This window comes from Pinus tabuliformis, chromosome 9 (genome assembly GCF_031772625.1).
Source record: "Pinus tabuliformis cultivar Carrire ecotype Pingquan chromosome 9, CPIR1, whole genome shotgun sequence".
Taxonomy (NCBI): domain Eukaryota; kingdom Viridiplantae; phylum Streptophyta; class Pinopsida; order Pinales; family Pinaceae; genus Pinus; species Pinus tabuliformis.
Genome location: NC_142307.1, coordinates 1,236,679,186 through 1,236,701,811, shown reverse-complemented (window position 1 = coordinate 1,236,701,811; position 22,626 = coordinate 1,236,679,186). Strand labels below are relative to the sequence as shown.

The following is a 22,626-nucleotide window of genomic DNA, read 5'->3' as shown; positions in this document are numbered from 1 at the left end:
GCTGTCAAGAGTATGCCGAATGATAAGGCACCTGGGCCTGACGGTTTTACAATAAATTTCTACAAAGCCTGCTGGCCTACTATTAAAATAGAGGTTTTGGAAGTTGTAGAAGATTCCAGACGTTCCTGTTCCATTCTCAAATCGCTGAACTCTACCTTCCTAGCTCTAATTCCTAAGGAAGAAGAGGCCAACTCTCTAGAAAAATTTAGACCTATAGCTTTATGTAATGTGATATATAAAATCATATCTAAAGTTATAGCCAACAGACTTAAGCCAATTCTTCCTGACTTAATTTTGGAAGAGTAGTCAGGCTACGTGGAGGGCAGACAAATTTTGGACAACATCCTTTTAGCTTAGGAGATGGTTCATACCCTTCAGACAAGAAAATTAGCAGGTATGCTAATGTAGCTAGATCTCTCCAAAGCTTTCGACAAGGTCAACTAGAATTATCTGGAAGCCATTCTGAATGCTTTTGGCTTTGAAAAACAATGGACCAAATGGATCCTAGCTCTGATTAAATCCACCAAATTTTCTATCTTGGTCAATGGCTCCCCCTCAGAACCTTTCTCCCCCTCCCTAGGCATCAGACAACAAGACCCTCTCTCCCCATTCCTTTTTGTGATCCTTATGGAAGGGCTCGGCAGACTCATTCACAAAGTAAGAGATGAAGGAAAAATCAAAGGATTACATCCACTTCACTCCATACCTGCAACAACGGACCAACAGTTTGTAGATGACACAATGCTGCATGGCACTCCAATGGTGAAAGAAGCCAGGGCTTTCAATAACATTCTAAACCTCTTCAGCAAAGCTTCAGGTATGGAGATTAATCATGCTAAATCTACTATTTTCTTCTTTAATACTCATCTAGCCATTCAGAAGCATCTATCCAATATTATAGGCTTTCGAAGGGGTAGTCTGCCCTCTAAGTATCTGGGAGCCCTGCTTACGACTAAACCTTGGCAAAAAATTCATTGGGAAAAAATATTGGCGAAAATGGAGAAAAGATGTAAACATTGGACTCATAGGGCTCTTAATTTTGCTGGAAGATTGGTCCTCACTAAAGCAATACTGCAAGCCATTCCGCAGTATCTGCTTTCCATCATGCCGGCTCCTAGTGGAGTCTTCCAGAAAATTAGAGCTATACAAAGATCATTTCTGTGGAGTGGCAATGCTGAGAAAAAGAAATGGGCACTTGTGGCCTGGAACAAACTATGCAAATTGAAAGCAGCAGGGGGCTTAAATTTAGTAGATCCCTACACCATCAACATGACATGCGGAGCCAAGCTGTGGTGGCGTTGGTTGAAGGAACCCAATCTGCCATGGGCCAGACACTAGAAGGAGAAATACATTCCCGACTGCAACGAACAGGACTTAATAAGGTTACAGGAAGTGCCTGAGGGTTCTCCAATATGGAATTTAGCTAGAAGGAATCGCAACTTAGTTCAGGACCATAGTTTCTGGGAAATCTGCAATGGGGAAACCGCCCTTTTTTGGGAAGATGCTTGGCAGCAACTCCCAAAGCTGGAAAAACCAGAGCTCGAAGATTTTAAAAGAGAATGCCAGAACAGGGGAAGGTATACTGTCCACCATTACTGGAGCCACAGCAGCAGCGACCAGGAATGGAGGGAATGGTTAATCCATGACACTGAAAACTCAATTGAGGAAAACAATAATATAAGTGATCTGCTAAACCATCTAAACAAAAGAAAAATCAGAAAGGCCACAGAAAGTGACATGCTAAGATGGGGCATGAAAGGGAGTGGTAATTTCACACTCAAAGAGGCCAGAGAGCAGCTAGAGCATTCAGAGCAGGTGGAGGTAATGCAATGGAGCAACAAGGTCTGGGATCCCATGTTTTGGCCTAAAATAAAAACCTTTCTCTGGCTCCTAATGCGGAGAAAAACTCTTACCTGGGAGAATCTGCGCAAAAAAGGTTTTAAGGGCCCTTCTAAATGCCCTCTGTGCAATCAAGCTGAAGAAACTATGAACCATCTATTCAACACCTGTGAATGGGCTGATCACCTTTGGAGATGGATGGAAACTATAATGCAACAAACTAACAGGGATAGGGACTCCATTCAAAACACTATTATGAATTGGCCAAGCGAGTATTCAAACAATTTAAGAATCAACAGTATATGGAAAGTCTTACCAGGCTTCATAACTTGGACCATATGGAAAGAAAGAAATAGAAGAATTTTTCAAAATGAGCACAGAAATATAGAGCACTCGCAAATTACCTTAACCCAAAATATTCGACAATTAATCTTGGTAAAATGCAGAGCCAATCCTGACAACCAAGCTTCGGCCAAGGACCAGAGAATTCTGAACGCCTTCAATTTGGACAATGAACGAAACATGGGAACCATAGAGTGCCAGCAAAAACCAAGCACTGTGCCAAGGGGCTGGAGTCGTCCGCCTGAAGGGTTCCTAAAGCTAAACTTTGATGGTGCCTCGAGAGGCAATCCTGGCTTGGCAGGCATTGGAGGAATCATCCAGAATCATAAAGGGGAAATTCTTCACATTTACAGTAAAGCCCTAGGGGAAGGAACCAACAACGAAATGGAATTTGCAGCCATGGAAAAAGGACTAAGGATTCTCAGAATGAACCAAACAAGCAACGCAGTGGTTGAAGGCGATTCAGAGGTGGCCATAACAGCGGCCAGGAAAATCTACAGGGGAACGCCAGCAAGCAAGGTTACCAGACATTGGCGACTGGCCAAGGTTACAGACAATATTGCCAAACTGTTAGGAGAAATGAAAGGCCTCATCTTTCAGGCGGTAAGGCGAAATGCAAATTCGGTTGCTGACCACCTGGCGAATCATGGGATTGAACACCCCAACACAATGTGGGACAGTTGTTGGCAGGATATTGACAACCCAGAGTTAAGAGGAAAATGCATGCAGCTCTCCAGGTTAGATCTGGTGACGGCAGAGGAGTCCGACCGGAGGGTCGAATAATTCAGTGCCATAATTGATTAGACATGCTGACTCGGCAGGCTCCATTAAATTCTAGCAGGCCTCGAAGGACAAGCGAGATAAGGGCAACTATGACAGAAGCAGGTGACAAAGATTTTTGCAGTTTTCATGATCTGTGATGGTATGAGCCGCCGAAATACGATCAGGAAGAGGGACACTTGGCAAGATATGGAGCAGGAAGGGAGCGGTGACCTAAGGGGGTGTAATTTTTCCATAACGCAACCAACATACCATCACGCAGCAATTATGATGATCTGACGTGCAAGTTGCACAGAGAAAAGCGATCATACACCGGTAATTTCCTCGGAATTCGATATTTAACCACTATCAAAGGCAAAGGGAAAAGCATTGTTTTATCGTGTAGCAAGACAGATCCTCTTCACTCTGCAGATAGAGCTCAGGAAAACACTAGGAGAGTAAGAAATACAATGGCAGGGGAGGGCAGCCGCAATGAGTCTGCCAACAAAGACCTTCGGCAAGCGAGAGAGATGTATGAAACGCGGACCTCACAAAGGAATAAGCGTAAGATTATCAACTTAGAAGCCATGGTCCAGGAAGAGGAGAACAAGCTTTCAGACCAGCAAATTGGAAAAGAAGTGGACTGGATCCGGGACCCTGGAACAGTCAGCACTCGCGCTACTCAATTCGTCAGAACCCAAGCTGAGAGCTGGCGTATGAAGACCCTTCTTGCGAAAGCTATGGATATTCAGGGAGAACATGCGGAGCAGTTGCGAAAGCTTCAGAAGTTCACAGAAGCTATGACGCATGATCATATGGCGGTCGTTGAGAGTAGTGAATTCAAGCTGAGTGCGTTGCACCAACAGGTCGACACTATCGACAAGAAACTCATAGTCCTGATTAAACTCTTAAGACATGTCATTGGTCAAGACAGCAAGCCTTCAGATATGCAGAAGGGAGATTCGACTGGAGATCAGCAGGGAAATCCTCCCAAGCCAGGACAGGTTAACATGTCAAGGTCTGCACTGGTCCTGGAGATGTTTAAACATATCTGACTCTGTAGTCTCTCAGACTCCTCGTCCTCGGCGGTCAGTCTCTTTATTTTCGCGGCTTGCTATCCTCGCTTCCTTCTTCTCTGCAGGTTGATATGTTTACTGTCCAGGTAGCCCGTCTAATTTCTTCTCCGACAGGTCTTCCTCTGTTTATGTCCTTATGTTAGTTCTAGTTCTCTGCCGCCCTACAAGGTGTGCTGCTTTTTAGTTTTCAGTCACTCTGTCTTCTCTTTTTGGTCTCCTGAAGTAAGGCCTGCTGTTTAGCGGCCCGTAGTCTGCTGATGCAGAAATTTTGTACTATGTTTTCTTTTTGTTAATATCAAAAGCTGACTTACACAAAAAAAAGAACTATAACAATAGTTTTTTTCTGCCTGGACACCAAACTGCGATCTCTACCTATTCTCTAAAGGTTTCTTCATAATACAAGTTGTCACACAACAAAATATGGAAAATGTTTTAGATGATGGGCCATGGTTTTGGCGTCAAGATGGGGTTTTCATTACACTATGGTTCCCATAATTTGATGTTACATGTATGGTGGTAACATCAATGTCGGTATTGGTGTGGTTACCAAACCTCCCTCTTCCCTTTTGGCACCTTCAGGTCCTAGAGGATATCGAAAATACATTAGGAAAATTCAAAAAAATGGATATGGAAAAAACAACAAAAGTTGTCTTCACATTTTCTAGAATATGTGTAGAGATAGACCTTAGCAAAGGTCTACCTGGTTGTATTCTTTTAAGACATGAAAATATTTAGTGGACACAAATTTCAGATAATCATAATATGGCATTCAGGTGCTGGACTTATTTTCAAATAGGACACTCGTAGAACACTTTCCCACTAGCAAAAAAGGCCCCAAAAAAGAAAAGGAGACAAGCTTCTAAACCAAGGGGTTGGCAGTTTCGCGACACCTCTGAAGAAGAACAAGAATCCATGGAACATAAAGAAAATTTAGATGCACAGATACAACCTGGAGGAGCAGGGTATTAGTCAGGAACAGTGGTTCAAAGCCAGAAGGGTACTATATCATCAGAGATTATAGTTACAAACTAGAAAAAGAGGAAACACCCATCGAAAAGGAATCAGGGGGCATAAAAAGATCCCATGCATCTGAGAGCTTAGACTCAGAAAAATAATTTCACTTCAAGGTAGATAACAATCAACTGGAAATTGTAACCGCTGCTCCCAACCAAGAATTTTGGCGAAAAGTTGAGAAAAAGAAAGGTAAAAGGGGGAAGCTAAGTGACTTTTATCACACTTAGCCCTGGCAAAAAAATGTAATTTTGTATAGATTGTTTCTTTTATTTGCCCATCAGCCGATAGGATAGCATTACCGAATGCTTATCAGCATCTATAGAATGTAATTTTTTTCCTTGTCCTTAGGTTGAATAAAATTACGATTTTTCCTTAAAAAATAATTAATAAATAATCGAAAATAAATAATAATGATAAATCAATAAATAATAGTGATAATAATAATAAAATTAATAAATTAATAAAGAATAAAAGTGAGAATATTAATAAATAAAATAATAAAGAGAAGATAATAATATTGCATAAATAATTAATTAATAATAAAATGATTTTTTTGACTAAATAAATAAAAGAAACTATAAAAATAGTAAGAATCAAGTCAAATTAATAAAAAGTAAAAGAATAAAATAAGCAAGAGTCAATTATGGAAAAAAGGCCGAGTTAAGAAAAACTTAAGACAAAAACAGAAATTTGCATGATGACACATCTATTATGTGCTTGAAGATTACCTTTCCATTTTTGGAACGAATTGTTCTGTTTAATGGATGAGATTGAGGATGTGCGGCATTATTCTTTCCTGAAGGAGAATTATAGGATAGAAGGATTCATTGGTTAAGGCAGTTGGTTGAGGGCTTGGGGTTAGCTAGTTGTAGAAAGAAATAGTGCAATTAAGCCTACAGTTGGATTGAGAGTCACCCCAAAAACGTTGGTTGTTGTCAATTGGATCTTAATAGCGCAAGGGTTATGAAATTTCAAGTAAGCCAATTCTTGGTTCTACAGGTAAGTTCCTTTTCTCTAATGGGTTTCGTAGGTTATATACTAACTCATTGAATTCTTTCTTATGTTGATGATTAATGGCCTTAATTTATGTAATTAATTTGCATGTTTTAATTTTGGGTCATTACATATGGTATCAAATACAGTTACAAACCTTGAGAGATTTGAGTCCTTGTGTAGCAATATACAACAAATCTTATATGCATATTTAAGTTATTAGATAGAGTCACATTTTGAGCTTGTGTATTCGTGAGATCAATGATTCTTTAATATTTAGAGAAAAATAAAATTTATTTACAATGGTTTTGTTTTCCCATTAATTACTCATATATATTTTGTCTATCATGGACTTTTCATTCTGTGATCACATCTTAGATTTTCAATTTTCAAGTCTTGCATAATGTTGGGTGTCTTCGTTTTTCTCATGTTGGCTACAACTTTCATCCATCACCAATTATTCAGAAAGCATAAACCATCAACCATACGTCAAATAAATTTAATTGCTCCAAATCAATAAAATTATCTTATTTGAGTCAACATATCTAGATAAATAGATAGGAAAAATGCATTGTCTAACGAGGCCACAATTTCACCAGGACGACGAATTTCTCGCCAGAATCCGGTGAAAAAATATTCAAGAAATCTGACTGTGGCAGTGGTTAAATCGTTTTTTTATGACAAAAATGGATTTAGCACCATAAATAACTATTAGAGCACCAAAATCCCTGAAGCTTGACATTTGTAGTGTGGATTTTAAAAAATTTCCACCAAATTTTCTCAAAATCATGCTAGAATTTCGATTGTTTTCCGAGCCAAATTGTGGCCTATTTAGACTATATGAAAAATATTTATATCCAATGTGACCATAATTGCTTTCAAAACCCAGTGAAATATGGTCCCCCTGCAGGTCCTATTGTCAAATAATGGAATTGAGAAAAATTATTTCTTGAATTCCAAGCAAGAAAGATACTTTATACTAGTGTTTTAATTAACTAAGAAAGATACTTTATACTAATGTTTTAATTACTTATGAATTTGGATGGTTGAAACAAAAGAATTTGAAGAATCATGTACTACTAAATCATTAATCAGCATTATCATCATCTCATAAACCATTGTTGATCTATGATAGCAGTGTGGCGAACAAGAACTTGTAATCCATCTCTGGAAAAATGAAGGAGAATGTAAATAAACCAAAAACGAAGCACCCAGACTCTCATTGTTAGGTATAGCAAGAAAAGAGGAAATGAAATGTGTCCTTCAAATTTTAAATTGCAACGAGACCCAATTTGTTATTATGAGGAAAAACTTACTAGAGGGTGGAAATGATGCCTGAAGGGTGCTTCTCGAGATCCATTGGTTGACTCCCTTCCAAGACTATTCATCCACGCTCTTCACTCCACAATCAAAATAGAATGAAGCAAGAAATCTTTTATAATGCCCTCGCAAAATGAAATCTTAATCCTTTCTTATATTAAATCCTGAGAGAATCTCTTGAATCTAGTTGGCTTTTGTATTTATAGGTGATGTTTGAATTAAGTTCATTTGATTTTTCATGGTTGTTATAGAGTATGTGGATTCTAAATCCTCAAAATGGTAGAGGAGGATTCAATTCCTGAGCAGAAAACACTTTCTAACTTGCAACAAATTATAGAGAATTCATTATAATTCCACAGACAAAAGTTTGACTACTTGGTGCAATTCTTCTATAAGAGGTTTATCTTTGACTTGGTTTTTTGAAACTCTTCAATGTGCTCCCTTGGTGTTTCCATCTATGCACAAGCAGTGAAATCTATTTTGAATAGTGAGAAAACACTAAAAAAGTTAAAACTAGTCTCTTTCATGATGTAGTCTAAGAAGTCGACGATTTCAACTTCGTTTTTTGCGCCCATGATTTACCGGCCTCCGGCTATCCTCTGGCTCCTACTCCAACTATGTTTGTCTTCATCTCTATTGTCATCTAGCCTCGATGGATGGTCTCTATCACTGTCTCTATCTCTTCTTCAACTACGTCTGTCTCTATCTCTTCTCCAACTTCATCTCCGTCCTCAACTCTGTCAACGTTACACCAACTAGGCGTACGCGTCAGGTGTGCAAGTCTTAATACAGGATATTCAAATTTTGAATGGTGCTTTGAACATGAGGCACCATTTCAATTTCAAACTCGAAAATTGTAGTCTATATGTTCTCCCTCTGGAAACCAAATGACTAAACAAATATTTGTAAACTTCATCGACCGATTGAAGTCATCAAGTCGTTCAATTGTTTGCCACGTACGAGTCAACGATTTCAATCGTGCAACATTTATGGGAAAATTTGAATTTCCTGCCCTTAATTTGAAATCGACCTCACATCTATGCCATTTCTCTTTTGTGTCACCCTTCCTCCTCTCCTGTAGAAACCATTTATGAAGCAACCAGATTATTGGAGAAATTAGTGAGCAACTTGTGCAAATGGAGCAACTAGATTATTGGAAAAATTGGTGAGCTACCTGTGCATATGGAGAAACCAAATTTTGGGCAGACGAAAAGAGCTAATTTATCCTTCAATTTGTTATGGGCCCAAACAATAGATTCAATGAGTTCGTGCCAATACCCACGGCCGCTGAATAAGAGCATTAAATTGAAGGCCCAAACAAAATGAGCACCTAAAAATAAAAGACCATATGCAGATAATGAAGAACCATAAGATTGGATCACTTGAGAGGCTTGTGCCCATAGAAAGTCACGGAGCCACCCGTTAATCGTAATGGAACTTTGTGCAAAGTTTCCTCCCGTAATATGAGTTACCACTCCCTGATCACTTATATTACCCCAAACATCGGACTGCATTTTCCAGCTGAAATGGAATATTACTACCGAAATTGCATTGTACATCCAGAATAAACCAAGGAAGACATGATCCCAGGCAGATACTTGACACTGACCTTCCTCGCTCGGCTAAGGCACAAAACCCTATGGAAGTCACACCCAATATAGGTATTTCATAGATATCCATCCTCAACAAAGAGACAAGCTCAGTATGGGTCTCCTTACATCCTCTATAGGTATTTCATAGAAATCAATCCTCAACAAAGAGACAAGCTCAGTATGGGTCTCCTTATATCCTCTATAGGTATTTCATAGAAATCCATCCTCAACAAGAGACAAGCTCAATATGGGTCTCCTTACATCCTCTATAGGTATTTCATAGATATCCATCCTCAACAGACAAACAAGCTCAGGCACTGTTATCCTAGCCCATATCTCTGTTGGCCCTAAGCTTAACTAAAAGGCATGGTGTTCCTGGGTTTGTTGCCATCTCATGAATGAAATTGACCATACTCGTATGCGGCTCACTCCGTGCAGGCAATATTGAGTTTGAAGCAACACTGAGCTGTAAGCCATTGGGTGTAAAGACGTCACACCTTTAAAAAGGGCCTCAACACCCCTATGCCTTGTCCTAGAATCACTAAGGCACTGAATCGATGTGAAAAGTACATAGGGTGGTAAACCACCCTTTAGAACACAAGCTAGATAGAAGTAAAGTCAGACACCAACATAAAGCTAGACAAGTCAGTGGCACAGGATGGTAGGCCAGATAGATAGGCAGGATGGATAAATAGATGATCGGCAAAGGGACAACCACTACCAACACTAGGAGGCTGGGAGGTCATGCCTGGTAGCCCTGTAGGCCCACTACAGCCAGTGGTAACCTGTTGCTCCAGTAAGCTGCCTTGCTCCCTAACCAAATGATGGACAACCTCTAATGCAGCAGTGAGGTTGAGAGTCATGTCTGCCCCTCAGGTCCACTCGTCCGTAACAACTGGTGGTACCATTTGCTTGAGGCAAGCAGAGAATCACCTTGGCTCCCTAACGTCATCCGTGAATCTGTTGGGTATCCTACGCCTAATGATGGACCCATGATGGACAACCTCCAATGCAGCAGTGAGGTTGAGAGTCATGTCTGCCCCCTCAGGCCCACTCACCGGACAATCGGGTGGTACCATTCTGGTGAGGCAAGGCAGTCCCCTGGCTCCCTAACATCCGCCTAACCTGTGATGGTATCCTAGAGAGATGGGACACCCCATATATTGAAGTCACACCCAATATATGGGCTGGGAGACAGATCCTGGTAGCCCCTGTTGGCCCACTCGTTCGTCACCAGACGGGTGGTAACCTTTTACCTCCAGTAAGGCTGACTTGCTCCCTAACCACATTAGTTAGGCCCTACCACCCTTTAGAACACAAGCTAGATAGAAGTAAAGTCAGGAAACTACAAGGAATGAGGATGGATTCCTACAAGGCATGGTGTTCCTGGGTTTGTCGCCATCTCAAGAATGAAATTGACCATACTCGTATGCGGCTCACTCTGTGCAGGCAATATTAAGCTTGAACCAACACTGAGCCGTAATCCATTGGGTGCAAAGAATAGTACGTCACACCTTTAAAAAGGGCCTCAACACCCTTATGCCTTGTCCTAGAATCACTAAGGCACTGAGTCGATGTGAAAAGTACATAGGGTGGTAAACCACCCTTTAGAACACAAGCTAGATAGAAGTAAAGTCAGACACCAACATAAAGCTAGACAAGTCAGTGGCACAGGATGGTAGGCCAGATAGATAGGCAGGATGGATAAATAGATGATCGGCAAAGGGACAACCACTACCAACACTAGGAGGCTGGGAGGTCGTGCCTGGTAGCCCTGTAGACCCACTCCATTCCCCCCCTTACCTCTCCCTTTTGTTTTATACCAATAAATAGAATATTTATAGCATATATTGATTTCATATAATTGTAAATCTCCTGTCAACCAACCGATACCATTATGTCCCATGGACATAATTTATTTCACTTAAATAGGAAGGAAAAAGACAACGAATCGGATCCAGTCTGATTTTTTTTATCTTGTTTTATGGGCGAACGACGGGAATTGAACCCACACGTGGTGGATTCACAATCCACTGCCTTGGTCCACTTGGCTACGTCCGCCCCGGAAAAACCCAATTTATCTATCTACAGTCATTTCTTCCAAGAATAAAAAATGAGCTAACGTTTGTTCTTATGTGGTTCGGTGACCTCTGATAGGGGATCAAAGCAAGAAAATGATGGACAACCTCTAATGCAGCAGTGAGGTTGAGAGTCATGTCTACCCCTCAAGTCCACTCGTCCGTAACAACTGGTGGTACCATTTGCTTGAGGCAAGCAAAGAATCACCTTGGCTCCCTAACGTCATCCGTGAATCTGTTGGGTATCCTACGCCTAATGATGGATCCATGATGGACAGCCTCCATTGCAGCAGTGAGGTTGAGAGTCATGTCTGCCCCCTCACGCCCACTCGCCGGACAATCAGGTGGTACCATTCTAGTGAGGCAAGGCAGTCCCCTGGCTCCCTAACATCCGCCTAACCTGTGATTGTATCCTAGAGAGATGGGACACCCCATATATTGAAGTCACACCCAATATATATAAGCTGATATATTGAAGTCACACCCAATATATAAGCTGATATATTGAAGTCACACCCAATATATGGGCTAGGAGACAGATCCTAGCTAATTTATTCCCAAAATTGTTGTTACATTTCTCTTTGTTGTTTGCTCATGTTCCTGTAGTCGTTGCAATGGTGACTCAATGAGTTGTTACAACAGTGGCTAGGGAGTTGCCACAATGGGTGAACCAACTAGTTTCCTAGTTGGTTCACCCATTGCGGCAACTCACTAGGACACCATTTCGGCAACTCACTAGGTCACCATTGTGACGACTACACGATTTCAAAAAACATGTCACTCTATGTGTGGTGTTCCTTTTGTCTAACTAAATTTTTGACATTCAATAAAAAAAATTCTAATCCATGGAAACCTCTAACAACAAAATTTATTTGGGAAACAAGTTATTGAACTATAACACTTATCTTTTCTAGGTCATATTACCCACCAAAAGTGGGTAATCCCATTGGAGGATTTTTTCTCCTAGATCTCCCTTCAGTCGGCTACCAACAACCCCAGACAACCACCAGTGTCGTTGATACATTGTGTCATTTTATCTCTGCTCCCTGCAGTAGCCATATGTCCCCTCACTCATCTATTCATAATGTATGTTTGACGGTGGGAAATCCAACCCAAAAGTTATATTTTTCATTGTGCAATCGGGTGCTTACGCTTGTTTTTCCTTAGACATGTTGGGCATGGATTACTGTGTCACTTGGAAGAAGGAAAGGTTTTGACTGTAATTTTTTTCCCTTGCCTTAAATGGGGGGTTAATCCTCAACCCTATTTTTGTGGGATCTCCATTATTGACCTACAACTTTAAGAAGGGCACTACTTGGGAAACCCTGATTTTGTTTGCATGGTCTTGTTTTCCCATTACACATTTTTCACTCCCATCCGCACATTACAAGCCCTATTTCATCATTTTCCTTCTCTGGCTCCACATGACCACCTGGCCCACAAGGCACTAGCACACCCCCTCCCCTTGTCCACATGTCTAGGTTGGGCTTGAAAATGTTGCCCCAAAGGTAGATGCAGTTAAAAGAATATTAAAATCATATCATGGCCACAAACAAGAAACTAAAGAAAATGATATTATAAAATGCAAAAGATGGTCGGGACATTAATATAGTACATGGGGAAAATCCAAGCATGAGATCTACCCCTTATTATTTCCATCACCATGGTTCCTAGGGCCCTATGAGTGCCCCCATATCATTGATGAACCCATGCACGTCACAACCCCTAGTGGGTGATGAACTACCCCACCTTAAGGGGGTAATAAATTCTTATATCATACACAACATGCTCTCATTTCCTAGAGCCCTGAGTTGTAATACAAATAAATATCAAGAAAAGGAAAAGAGAAAATAAATAATGGTGGAAAAACAAAGGCCGAGTTAACTTATGTATCCATGATTTCTCCCTCCTACATCTATACACCGAAGATGTGGACATCCCTCGTCATTTCCACCCTTGAAGCCATGGAATTTGGCCTTGAGACCCTCATTTCCCCATCCATTCATCATCATTCACATGATACCTATCAAATGAAGGATGTACCAAGGAACTGTCTTCCCCCTTATGGGTTTGGAACACCTAATAGATTTGTTTATTAGGTGCACTAATGAATTATTTTACCTAATGGTAATGATGTGCATTGAACATTATATGTAATTGACAGGTGGTTTCATCATGGACTGGGCAACTTAATTAGGGCCCAAATCCAACAAAGGATCATATTAACACCCATAGGGGAAGTGTTGAGACCCATGGGACTCCCATCATGTGCACATCGTCATTCCATGCCATGGGCACCTTTAGCAGTCTGCTCATTGCCCCACATTATTCACAAGATGATGCACTTTGACCACTGTGCCCCAGCCGGCTTATCAGTGATAACATGGTTTGGAAATTGATATGAGGCCCAAAAGAGGTTTGTATCACCCCTTGAGACATGGGAGGACAAGCACCATCATCAGAGCCATCATGATTGGATCATTATAGGCTATTTTATCATCAGGAGACCCATGAGACCAGTTTCTAAGCCTAGAAACCACTTTTGGGCCCCACATGATGACTTGCATGGAGAGTTAGGGTCCATCCCCTAATTCATCATTTATGGAGCCCTCTCACACATTTTGGTAATTAGAGGACTCAAAATGGCCCTTCAATGGTCCTACATTAGCATGATGTCATCAATTCAACTAGCATTTAGATTGTTAATTCATAATCTGTAAAAGCTACTTAGTCGGCTTGTGACCAAGGCTTGTATTTTACGCAATTTTATAATGTCAGGGACCCTTAGGCTAATAATTCAGCCTACTAGGTCTCATATAAATAGAACTTGACCTCATTTGTCGTGGATCATCATCACACTTGGGAATTTTAGACTTCTTGGAAAATTCACACTTTTTCTTTGGAGAGATTTTGGAGTATCTTGGATGCACTTCATTGTTTGGAGCTAATTTATGATCGTCTTGGAGCTACTTCCTGAATATGGATGGATATATTGCATGATTATCTTGTAAATTATTTTGTTGATGGAATATTTCTTTGAAATTGTCTAATGTATTTAACTATTGCAACTAAAGTAAATTCTCTTGTGCCCTAATTTCGTTGAAGGAATTTTTTGAAGCTATTTGGTTGGTTCTTGCATATATTATTCATGGCATAACAAGCAAAAAATATTACTAGTGAAGAAGAATTTGAAACACCATATTCTAATAGTAGGTAATTGTTGAATATCAGTGTCTAGGGCATCAAATTGTAACCTCCTTGAAGACAAAATTAGCCAATCTAAGGCATCTAGGACTCCATAGCCCAAATGAGAAGGCATTGGTCCAAGCCATTTGGTGATCAAACCTTTCTCTCTCTATATTTCCTCCTAAAACTTTCATTCCCCTCTCTTAGATAGATAGGCTAGGGAATAGAGAGAAATCCTTTATAGAGTAAATTAGTGAATTATGGGATCATAGCCTTCAAGCATAAGGTCTCCTCTACAGGACCTCAAGGTTTGGAAAGTATCCCTTTGGTTTTCATCCACAAATATTTTTTCCCTAGGTTTTCCCTAAGAGGGAAACCCTAGCTTGCATTTCCTTGACTTGGGGAATTCTTTGAGAGTTATATGAGCCTAGTATTCATTGGAATAAATCTCAAGAAGCCATTTCTCCTCCTTTCCTTGACCTTGGAAGCACTTCCTCCCACGATTATTAGTAAAACCATAGGTCTTGTGCAAGTTTCTTCTAGGTCTCTTAAAGGGAGTGAAGTAGCTTTGAAAGCCTCTTATTATCTCCCTACGTTTACCTTGAGAGGTCCTACATCATCACCTAGCACTATTAACCCTAGAATATCAACCAAAGTTTATCATCTATCTACGGGGACTCCTCCCATTGGTGAAATTCCGTAAAGAGAAGGAGACTCTAGTTTTCATGACAGTGCATCATTGTCCAATTGTTATCACTTGGTCTATCTCTTTGTCCTATAGGTTTACCTTCTTTAGGGCTTGCTAGATTGTGTGGTAACATTTTTGGCGTCATTGTCAGGGAGGAAGCAGGTCTACCTCCTTGGTCATATATTTGAAGAGGTGATTCCTTAAATGACAATATAGATCTTCTTTTGGCGATTCCTAAATTGCTTGGTTACGAAGATCATGAGGAAAACATACTTTTTGTAAGTAGAGTTTCTGCTAGGAAATTTGTTGAGATTGATAGATCTCCTTCAATAAATTTGACACACGTTGCAAGGTAGCTTTTCCCTAACATCGTGAATACCGATACTAACAAAAAAATCAACATTCCCAAAATCAAAACCAAACTCCCCAACTTAGGAAATTAAACGTAGCATCTTTCAAACCTTTGAATTTCATTGTTTTCCCTAATTCTCCCCATCCATCAACCAATTTCCAAAGGAAGAGTGACATAATTGTTGATAAACATGTAAATAACTTCCTTTGGGCCATCTACCCTAAAATGATTGAGCATGAAGATATATTGATGATGTTATTTTCCCTAACATTTAAGGGATATGTTAGAGATTGGTCCATGAGTTTGCCTCAGGGTAGTGTCACGACTCTTGGCCAATTCGAAGACCTTTTTAGGAAAAGGTGGGCCACTAATGCTAATGGAGATGTTTCCATTCAAAAGTTCTACCATATACAAAAGGGCTAAAATGATGATGTTATAACTTTCATCCAAATATTCGATAGGATTATTAGGGATATTCTCGATCGTCTTAATCATACTAATGCCCAAATATTAGACAAATTCATAAAGGGAATCCAAGGCCATATGACATACCAAATCAAAGATAATAAGCCTAAAACCCTTATTGAAGCAAAGGATATGGCCATCAAAATTGAATAAAATATAAATGCTACCCATATTGAGATGTTCAATTTCCCTAGGGCTAAAGTTGAAAATAAGAATTTCAAATCTAAATATCAGGTAGAAGGTGCAGTGATCACCTTGTGTAAAAAGGTTGAAAAATTATTTGATGACATGAAAGTTAGGGATAGGATGTATATGAATAAGTTCACTGCTCTAGAAAGAGGACAAAGGACCACTTTCCCTTCCAAGAAAAAAATCAAGGTCTTTGTTAAAAGTAACAACGAGGAAGGTAAGTCAACTCAACTAGATGTCCTTAATACCTTGGCTCCAACCAATGCGGTGTAACAAGAAGACTCAACATCCAAGGAATATCAAAGTGATATATCTAATGAAGATGAGGAGGGTAGTGAACAAATGAATGTGGTTGGTGAATCCCAAAATTTCAACATCATATTAGGTGGTACATACACCCATCTGCAAATCAGTGAAGTAAAACTTAAGGGAGAGACAAGTGAGACTATGTTGAATGCAAAGAATAATGGGAGATTCAAAGGATTACAATACTCTAGGAAAAATGACAAAGAAGCTTCCTCAAGCTTTAATCCATCAAAGGAAAGGGATCCTCCTCCAAAGGAAACCCCAAAGAAGGATCTTCCTAAGAAAGATAACATCAAAAAGGACCCTCCTAAAGGGGATCCCAAGCACAAGATTAAGAACAAGGAGATTGAGATAGACATTGATGTGGGTTCTACTATAAGTAAAATCAGTATGCAAGTTCCCATTAAGGAGATTGTAAATATCCCATCCCATCGAAGGAAAGTGAAGAAATATTTAGGGATTGATGAATATGACCAACCTATTATGTTGAAAAATATTTTGTCCATGACCCATCCCTATTAACCCTAGCCATAAATGATCTTCTTCTTAATAATTGTATGTTAGATTCATGGGCTTCTGCAAATATTAGGCCACTAAAGTTCTTGAAGAAACTTAAATTTAACATCACTTGGCCCTATAATAATGTATGTGGTTTCGATTCGAGGTCCATTCCCATCCATGGCCTTATTAAATATCTCAATGTAGCTTTGGCTATTAATGAGTATATTTTGTGCTCATTGACATTGTTGTTATTGACTTACCTGACGTATGGGGAATGTTATTATCTAGAAAGTGGGGTGATTTTGTGAGTGGATAACTTAAAATGGATCTATCTTATGCCATCATCCTACAACCCAATGGGACTTTGTTCATTCTTTATAGAGAAATCAAGTTCCCAACTCATGTTGAAAATCTTGGCCTTCTCCCATATCTTGATAAGCCCCCTAAACTCAAAGACTCAAATTCCCTTACCCTTCATCCTCCCCAAGAAGTATCTCTCCTCAAAAGGTCTAACCCTAAAGAGAATAATCCTAGAAAGAAGTGGGTGGAAAAACCAAAGAAAATTTTTTAAGTTGGGGAAGTAGTGTTGGTAGACAAAAACCTTGTGCCCTTTAAGATCCATGGTAGGGTCGGTGAGGAATACTACTACATAGCTAGACTTGGTGGTGAGATTTGGCCTAACCCCGTCAAGGCCAATCACATCACCCCTATCCTAAACACTTGACATTCTATCACATGCATGCTAGAGTAGGATGCATTGCATATTGATTTTGCATAGGTACTATCATCATATCATCTTCTCATGCTATACATGAATTTAGATTAAACTTTCATCTTAGAATAGATTTTCTTTTTATATGGGTTTATTATTTGGTGGAAATATGGGCGATAAAAGTGTGCGTAGGGCACATGATTCCAACATTGTTTGTGATGTGAAGGATATAGTTCTGTGGTCCTAAAGGATTGTTGATGTTATCATGACCTCCCCGTTTGAGTACATTGATCGTGCTCTCCACAGAGAGATCATGTCCTAGTTGGAGTCTAATGTTACCCACCAAAAGTGGGTAAACCCATAGGAGGAATATTTCTCCAAGATCTCCCTTAAGTTGGCAGCCAACAAACCATGAAAACCACCAATGTAGTCGATACAATGTGTCATTTTATCTCCTTTCCCTGCATTAGTCATATGTCCCCTCACCCATATTTCGAGAGTGTATGTTTAACGGTGGAAAATCCAACCCAAAAGGTATGATTTTCATTGTGAAATTGGGTGCTTATGCTTGTTTTTCTTCAGGCATCTTGGTCATGAGTTACTAGGTGACTTGGAAGAAGGAAAGGTTATGACTGTAGACTGTAGTTTTGTTCCCTCACCTTAAATGGCGGGTTAATCCTCAATCCTAGTCCCATGGGATATCCCCTATTGGCATATTCCTTTAGGAAGGGCGCTACTTGGGAAACCCTGATTTTGGTTGCGTGGTCTCGTTTTCCCATTCCACCTTTTTCACTCTCGTCCACACATTACAAGCCTTAATTCATCATTTTCCTTCTCTAGGTGCGCATGACCATAGGGTCCACAAGGCACTAGAACACCCCTTCCTCTTGTCCACATGTCTGGGTCGGGCCTAAAAATGTTGCCCTGAAGATTGATGTAGTTAAAATAATGTTAAAAACATATCATGGAAACAAGCAAAAAAAATGAAAAGAATATTATAAAATGCAAAAGATGGCCAGGACATTAATATAGCACATGGGAAATATACAATCATGAGCTCTACCCATTATTATGGCCATCACCCTAGTTCCTAAGACCCTATGAGTGCCCCCAAATCATTGAGGAACCCATGCACGTTCCAATCCTTGGTGAGAAATGAACTACCCCACCTTAAAGTGGTAATAACTTATTACATCATACACAACTTGATCTCATTTTCTAGACCCTCGAGCAGTAATACAAAGAAAAATCAAGAAAAGGAAAAAGGAAAATAAATAAGGGTGGAAAAACAAAGTTGGGGATAACTTATGTATCCATGATTACTCCCTCCTACATGTGTACACGTAATATGTGGACATATATCATCATTGCCACCCTTGAACCCGTGGAATTTGACCTTGAGACCCCCATGTCCCCATCCATTAATCATCTTTCACATGAAACCTATCAAATGAAGGATGTACTAGGGAATTTCCTTTCCCCTTAAGGGTTGGGAACACCTAATAGGGTTGTTTATTAACCACTCCTACCTAGGGAGGTAACACTATTGCAAGCATGAAGCCCCAAATTTGGAAGGGAAGCCCATTATGAGGTCTTAATCATGCCCTAGATAAACAATATTGGTTCACTTAGGTGCATTAATGAATTATTATACTTGATGGTAAGGATGCACATTGGACATTATACGTAATTGGTAGGTGGTTTCATCATGTGTTGGAAAACTTAATTGGGGCCCAAGTCTAACATAGGATCATATTGACACCCCTATGGGAAGCATTGAGAGCCATGGGACTCCCATCATGTGTATAATATCATTCCATGCCATGGGAACCTTCAATAGTCTACTCATTGCCCCACTTTATTCACAAGATGATGCACTTGGACTAGTCTACCCTAGCCATCTTAGTAGTGATCACATGGTTTGGAAACTGATCAAATGCCCATAAGATATTTGTCTCACCCCTTGAGACATGGGATGTCAAACACCATCATTAGAGCCATCATGATTGGAGCATTACAGGCTATTTTATCATCAAGAGACCCATGAGATGAATTTATGAGCCCCAAACCTACTTTGAGACCCCACATGATGACTTGCATGCAGAGTTAGGGTTCATTCCCATTTCATCATTTATGGATCCCTCTCACATGTTTTGGAACTTAGAGGACTCAATCTAGCCCTCCAACAGCCCTACATCAGCATGACATCATCAATTCGACTAAATTTTGGATGGCTAATTCATAATTGGTAAAATTTACTTGGTTGGCTTGTATTTTGAACATTTCTATAATGTTAGGGGTTCTTAGACTAATATTTCGACCTACTAGGTCTCATATAAATAGAACCTGACTTCATTTGTTATGTATCATCATCACACTTGGAAATTTCGGCCTTCTTTGAAAATTCACACTTTTTCTTTGGAGAGATTTTAGAGTACCTTGGATGCATTTTGATGTTTGGAGATAATATATGATCTCGTCTTGAAGCTACTTGAATATGGATGGACATATTGCATGATTGTCATGTAAGTTCTTCTGTTGATGGAATCTTTCTTTGAAATTGTCTATTATATGTAATTGTTGCGACTAAAGTAAATGCTCTTGTGCCCTAATATTGTTGAAGGAACTTTTGCAAGCTATTTGGTTGGTTCTTACATATATTATTCATTGTATAACATGCAATGAATGTTACTAGTGATGAAATGTTATTTTTTTTCATGAAACTCCATATTCTAATAGTAGGTAATTATTGAATGTTGGTAGTTAGGGCATCAACGTTTGACCTCCTTAAAGATAAAATTAGCCAATCTAAAGCATCTAGGACTCCATAGCCCAAAGGAGAAGGAATTGGTTCAATCCATTTGGTGATCAAAGTTTTTTGTCTCCATATTTTCTCCTCCTAAAAATTTGTGTCCCCTCTCTTGGAAAGCTAGGCTAGGGCATAAAGAAAAATCCTTTCAGAGTGGATTGGTCAATTCTGGGATCATAGCCTTCAAGCATAAGGAACTTCTTCTTTTGAGAATGTTCTTAGATTCACTTTGATGTATGGAGTTGATTTATGATGTTTCCTTGGAGCTACTTCTTGAATATATTGCATGATTATCTTGTAAGTTCTTTTGTTGGTGGGATCTTTCTTTGAAATTTTCTAATGTATGTGATTATGCAACTAAAGTAAACTATCTTATGCCCTAATTTTGTTGAAGGAATTTTTGGAAGTTGTTTGGTTGGTTCTTGCATATATTATTCATGGTATAATGTGCAATGAATATTCCTAGAGATGAAATGTTATATTTCTTCATGAAACTCCATATTCTAATAGTAGGTAATTTTTTAAGGTTGGTAGCTAGGGCATCAACTTTTAGCCTCCTTGAAGGCACAATTATCTAATATAAAGAATCTAGGACTCCATAGCCCAAAGGAGAAGGCATTGGTCTAAGGAAATTGCTAATCAAACCTTTGTCTCTCCATATTTTCTCCTCCTAAAAAATTTATTTCCCCTCTCTTGGATAGTTAGGCCAGGGCATAGATCGAAATCCTTTAGAAAGTGAATTGGTGAATTTTGGGATCATAACCTTCATGCATAAGGTCTCCTCTATAGGACCTCAAGGTTTTGCAAGCATCACTTTGGTTTTCATCCACAAATATTTGTGCCCTAGGTGTTCCCTAAGAGGGAAACCCTATCTTGCATTTCCTTAACTTGGGGACCTTTTTTAGGGTTGTATGAGCTTATTATTCATTGGAATACATCTCAATAATCCCTTTCTCCTCCTTTCCTTGACCTTGGAAGCACTTCTTCCCACGATTATTCACAAAAACTTAGGTCTTGCACAAGTTTATTCTAGGTATCTTAGAGGGGGTGAAGTACCTTTGAAAGCCTCTTATTGTCTCCCTAGGCTTCTATTGAGAGGTCCTACCTCACCACCTAGCACTATTAACCCTATAATATCAACCAAAGGTGATCGTCTATCTACCGGGACTCCTCCCATCGGTGAAAGTCCATAAAGATTAGGGGACTATGGCTGCGGCTACAATGGGCCATTGTCCCATTTAACATTTGGTCTAGCTCTTTGTCCTATAGGTTTCCCTTCCTTAGGGCCTACTAGATTGTGTGGTAACAAGTGTATCTTCAAACCTTCTTGGAAAACCCAAAAATCCAAATGTAGTAACTCTCCTACAAAAACATATATTTATTCAAGTTAAACATTCAATTCTTTTCTTTTAACCAATCCAATTTATGTTGCACATGCCTCAAATGCTCCTCTTTTATCCTACTAAAAATAAAAATGTCATCAAGGTAAACAACTACAAATTTACCTAGGATTGGCTTGAGTACCTCATGAAGGTACTTGGTGCATTTTTCAAACTATGACATACTCAACCATTGATAGAATCCTTGTTGTGTATTGGATGTTGTCTTCATTCATCCCCTTCTCTAATTTTGATCGAATGATATTCACTCTTCTTTGAAAATTATCTTACTCCACTCAAACAATCCATAAGATCATACACTCTTGGAAATGGAAATATGTTCTTGATTGTTATCACATTTAGGACTTTAAAGTCCACATGCATTCTCCATTCTCCACCCTTTTTTGGTGCTAGTAATGTAGGTATAACACTATGGACTCTATCTTTCTCTTATAACAACCCTATCTAGAAACTCTTAAGCTTGTTTATTAACCTCTTCACTTTCTATTGGGGTAATCCTATATGCAACCTTGTTATGCAATATCAATCGAAGTATCAATTCAATTTGACATGAAATGTTTATAATTAGAGGTATTCCTATTGGCATATCATCTATGATAATCTCCTATATTTATTCAACAATTCTTCAACTTCTATTGGCACTTTCTTCTCTTCTTCTCAAACCATATTTGGAAAAATTACAATGTAGCACTTTGAACTCTTTATTTATTGAAAAAGTTGACTAAACAAACCATGATCATGTTGATCTTCCTATATCCAACACTCACTTCAATCATTAGATGTAATATGAAACTTTTTCCCTCTTTCTGACATTGGTAAGTATTTCACATCCTATCAAGAAAACCTCTCCTATCATATGACCAAGGTATACCAATGAATACATGACAAGCATCCATCAAATACATAACACAACACTTTGTCTTTTTACTATATTCTTTGAAATTGAGCAAGAATTGTTGAGAAACATAACCTAATGTCCTCTTTGTGGCCATGAAATTGTATATA

General features: G+C 39.3%; 1 pseudogene; it reads left to right on the top strand.

The window, feature by feature from the left end:
• The first annotated feature begins 3,410 nt into the window (after positions 1-3,410).
• The window catches only part of LOC149153023 (omega-6 fatty acid desaturase, chloroplastic-like), a 105,624-nt pseudogene continuing 86,408 nt past the window's right edge, over positions 3,411-22,626 (top strand).